Source organism: Suncus etruscus, chromosome 12, assembly GCF_024139225.1.
Source record: "Suncus etruscus isolate mSunEtr1 chromosome 12, mSunEtr1.pri.cur, whole genome shotgun sequence".
In the NCBI taxonomy this organism is placed as follows: domain Eukaryota; kingdom Metazoa; phylum Chordata; class Mammalia; order Eulipotyphla; family Soricidae; genus Suncus; species Suncus etruscus.
Genome location: NC_064859.1, coordinates 86,521,640 through 86,526,922, shown reverse-complemented (window position 1 = coordinate 86,526,922; position 5,283 = coordinate 86,521,640).

The window sequence follows — 5,283 nt, the reverse complement described above, 5'->3', positions numbered from 1 at the left end:
ATCTATCCGATTCTGAACACTAGAATGTGAAAAAAAAAACACAATTTTGACTGTCTTGAGGTGCTATATTGAAAGAACTAAAAGACTAGGAGAGAGTACAGTGACCTGGATTTGATTACTAGTACCACATGATTTCCTGGTCATCATTGGTATAATCTGGAGACCCCACCATTGTTGGAGTAGTTTGTCTGGGTATACCAACTACTGCAGGGTTGGATCAGCATTGTATCCGTATGCTTAACCCATATCTTGGTTAGTTGGATATGGAATGGAGCCTCATACCTCCAGGATACCCTTATAACTTGGCCCTTCCAAGTAAAAAATGTTCTTATAAGTCTACTTTTATTTATTTTTGGGTTTTGGGGTCCCATATCCAGCGATGCTCATAATTAACTCTTGACTTTGCACTCCAAGATCATTCCTGGCAGTGCTTGAGAAAGCAGATTGGATTCCAAGAATCAAACCAGGTTCAGGCAACCATCCACTGTATCATCTCTCTCACCACTTCCAATATAATTTAAACAAACAAAAATATGAATAAAAATGTGTAATTTGGGATACAAATAGAAGCATAGAAGACCTTTATCTATTGATAGAAAGTATTTGGAGTGATTTCAAAGTTATAAAGAGCTTTTCAAAGATAGAAAAGAAAAGGGGTATTTATATGGTTTAAGAGGCAAACTAAAGTTCAATGGTGGGCACCATAGAATGTACAGTTTTTGTTCCAACAAAGGGATCATTTAGATCAGTCTAGGGAAGTAATCAATTCCCTTCTACTTAAAGCAGTGATATAGTAGAACCTGATCATCCAATCACATACAAAGAATAGTATCCGGTGGTATGAACTTACAGGTTCCTCCAATGCAGCAATTACTCTTATGCAATTCCCCCAATTCAAAGGTCACCCCAAAGGGCAGGTTTTCTTGGGCTAACTTTCATCCCCAGTTCATTTTCTTTTCATTTTCCAAAACTGCTGTTCTCATCACAGGGTGCAATAGCATACCGTCTTTTCATGCTTTCTTGCTCCCTTGAGGAATGTGCTCCAGTTTGGGTAATTACATTCTGCCAACTTAAATTATCCCTGCAGTTTGCATTGAGTAAGGCATTTTTCTTTAATATCTATTCTAAATTGTTGCATAGTGTTTCTGTGTACCAGTAAATATTACATGCATGCCAAGGTAATAGTCAGAACATTGGAAACAGCCTACCCTATTTATAGGAGAACAAGGAAGGATTAAAACTAATTAAAATTTACTTCGATTATTCATATCTTTCTGCAGTTTGGGCCTTTATACTGGCAGTTAAAGAAAATTGGCTTTGTATAAACTGCATTTATTTCCTGGGTTTGTTGATTCTTTTTAGATACCCTGTCTCCCAAATTTCAACTTCATTAAATTGGCACCCCAAAATAAGTTTTGGAGTGATGGGAAATGGCAATCAGTCAATAACATAGAGGTGGGGTGAAGAGGTTGAGATTTAACCTGAGCCCCTTTATCATGGAGTAATTTTTAAGTACAGCATTGCAAATCCTATCCTAGTTATGGCTGTTATATTCTGAGGCAAAAGGGAAAAAAAATATATATATATATTTCCTTTTGCTTGTCTGCTCCCTTATTAAAAGTATTTATTCTAGTTACTTCCAGAACTGACCTTGAGAGTTTATTGCAAACATTATTTCTCTTGTTTGCTTGATCTCACTCTTGTTCTCATTCTCTCTCTTTCTCTGTCTCTGACCTCATTCCTTTAAAGGCCTCAATATATCAAGACAGCTGTGTTACATCTATACTTCATCTCTTCATTAGGTCTCTTGCCAAATGTTTTGCATTAGGCAAGAGACCTATTTGGGCACACAGAATATCAGATGGTGAGCAATATCAACAATGTGCATATGCTGGTATTTTCAATGTATGCATCAATTAATGGATTCCTTTGACTTGCAGCTTAGTGAGCAAGCTATAGATCTGTTCCTCTTTTTCTTTCTCTCCTTCTCTCTCACTCATTCCCTCTCTGCTATTATTCCTTACTGTTTTTAAAGTGTCAACAAAAGTTCTGAAATAAACAATGACCAAGGAAATGATATTTGATAATGATTGAAGATAATAGTGAATCCTATGAAGAGGATACTTTGGATTTCAATAACTCAAAGACTTCTTACGCTTAGACCCAAAGTTACATGAGCTACTCTTTTTATTTATTTCCATGTCCATTTCTCTTCTCCTTCAATATATGTCTTAGGCCTTTTTTATCCAAAGCAGAAAACCTCAGTAATTTTTATCTATTATTTGTTTTTGTTCTTCCTGCCATTACTGGGTCAAGACAGCCTCATGCTTATGCACATAGTCATCCTTTCATTTGGCAGGTGATTATAAAGTTCCATGCTAAGTCAAAACTATGCAATGTGCAGGAGTAAGGAGGTAAGAGTTTTACTTTTTAAACATAGTATATAAAAATAAACTGAACAAAGTGAATCATTTCTTTATCCATAGAAATATTTTATTACACTTCTGAGAAGGCAAAGTCCATAATGTGTAAAGATGTTATTCAAGAGAACAAATATCCCATAGCCATTACTTAAAGTCAACAAAAATATGTGAGTCATCTTGAATGTTAGGCTAGCAATGTCTGCATCATCTCATCAATATTAGGAGTTACTTTTATTTTTATCTTTCTATAGGCTGAATGGTAAGCAGGAGAGAAGAAAGTTAAGGATAAGAAATAAAGACATTTCCTTCCATTAGGTCCTGCTATGGACACCAACTTTATGGTAGTCTTCGGAAAGCCCACCCATTCCTGAACCCCACATTTCTTGTAATGAGAGCTGATTGGATTATATCCTGCTCTCTGTGATCCTTCAGTCTCTGACATTTCATGCTTCTCTGGGCAGATGCCTTAACTTACAGTGAACAGCAGGCAGGTATGACTGGGCTGCTATTTAGGCCTAAAGTTGCTAATTAGGGAAGGAACACTACATACGTTGTACTTCATCTGAACTTTAGATAATTTTGCTTTACAGTTTACTCTTTCCTCCACAATTTCCCTATCTATTCTAAACTGGTGGCAAGAATTTGGGGGTTTATGTTGGCTGTTTTGCAATTCAGACAAGTGATTAGAATATTCCCAGCACATACACTTAATCAAAACAAGCCCAATTAAGCTCACTACTCCAGATTCCACCTCATTAGCTTTCTGTTCCTAAAATATAACAGATGTCATTGCTGCAGGCCCGGAGGTACAGACACATTTTTCAGCTAAGCACTTACAATGCAACCTAAGTTAGAGGAAGATTTAATTATTACTTTCATTGTCGTGGCTTCCCTTGGAAGCTCATTTTTCACTTAATAGCAAGCTCTTTCTACCTAGTTGCCCACTGCCACCAAAATAATGTGTCTTTTTCCTCAAAGAGGGAGTTCATAAAAAAGTTGCATTCCTATCTTCTCCCTTTCTGCCTGGTAAATTGATTTCAGTTGCTCCTGGATTTGTATGACCTGCACTTTTTATTAAGTGAATGGAAATAAAATGAAATGGGATTGGGTGATTGCCTCACCTTTCTGAGCAACTCCAAGTCGCTTGTTGACTATTCTGGGCACCTGTATTGAGAGAGGGGTTCATACCTCAACTTTTCTTCCCTCACTCTTGACTTGCATGATATTGTTTCACAGTACTTAGTAGGACAATTTTTCGTTGTTGTTGTTGTTTTCAGGCCATATCCGGCAATGCTCAGGTTGTATTCTGTACTCAGAAATCAACCCCTGGCTCTGTGCTCATAAATCATCCCTGGAAGGCTCAGAAAACCATATGGGATGCCAAGGATAAAACCTGGATCTGTGCAGGGTTGGCTGCACGCAAAGCAAATGTCCTATCACTGTGCTATAACTCTGGCCCTAGCATGATGATTTTTTATGTGTTCTTTAGCCTTCTCAAGGCAATCCACTCTTCTAATATTTCTAATCTTTGATCATCTCGTACCTTTATTCCCAGCTCCAAATACCTACTGGTACACAGAAGAGACTTGATTTTTCTTGTTTGGTTGGTTTTTGTTTTTTTGTTTTCTGGGCCACACCCATTCGACACTCAGGGGTTACTCCTGGCTATGCGCTCAGAAATCACCCTTGGGTTGGAGAGACCATATGGGATGCCAGGGGATCAAACCACGGGCCATCCTAGGCTAGCAGTCCTAGGTTAGCACTTGCAAGAAGGATGTCTTACCTCTAGCGCCACCTCTCCAGCCCTAAAGGGGTTTTTAAGAATTCAGACAATATAAATAAAATCAAATTTTACCTTAGACAAAAGAAACAAAAAGTGAGAAACAAAAGTGCTTTATATGAGAGAAATAGTTAATGACTGGTTCTTTTAAGCAGAATAGTGATTTCTTTATCTAACTAGTAGCTAAAGGCAAACCTGAGTTCTATATGATACTCACCCATTCAAAGTGTCAACTCAATGTCAACCTTAGTTCTCTAGACCTTACTATTTTATTCTCATGTAATATTTATTATTTTTGAAAAATATGTCGTATTTTAAAATTCAAAGATTCAGGGGAGTCACAAGAATTCTAAAAATACTTTATTACAAGTCATTCTCTTGAGCCTAAACTCATGGCACAGGGGAAGACAAAAGTCAGGTGAAGTATGTACTATGGTCAACTGGGCCCTGGACAAGTCACAGTATTGAGTTTTATTAATGTATGTATATCTTTCTTACCTTGCCTTCTGAATATTTTTATAAGTTCTAAATTTTAAAGACTCTAGATAATTTTCTTCTTTCCTAGAGATATTACCCAAGAAGAAGTTTCTAATACAATTGCTCCCTATAGATGAATCTCTTACTTTTCTTTGGTCACCAGTGACATTGCTTAGATTGTTCCAAAACCTTTATAAAACATTAAAATTTTTGATTCTATCAGCTTGGGTGACCATAACAAAATCCCACAAATAGGTCAATAAATAATAGAAATGTATTTCTCACAGTTCTGGAGGATGGGGTATTCAGGATAAAAGTGAGGACCTGCTTCCTATGACCTTCTCAGTCTTTTTTTATATAGGTCTTGGTGACTCTGGAGAAAATTATAGAAGGATATAGATTCATTCATTTCTCTGGTGACTCTTATTATGGTGATACTAATTTCATAAAACCAGAGCATTAACTTTGGATTCATATGACAATGATTAACTCCAGGAATGCTCTGTCTCTATGGAAAATCACATAAAAGTTTAAAACAACGTGTGGATTTAGTCCATAGATAATAGGGACAAAAAAGTATTCAGTCTTTTACTATATGAACTT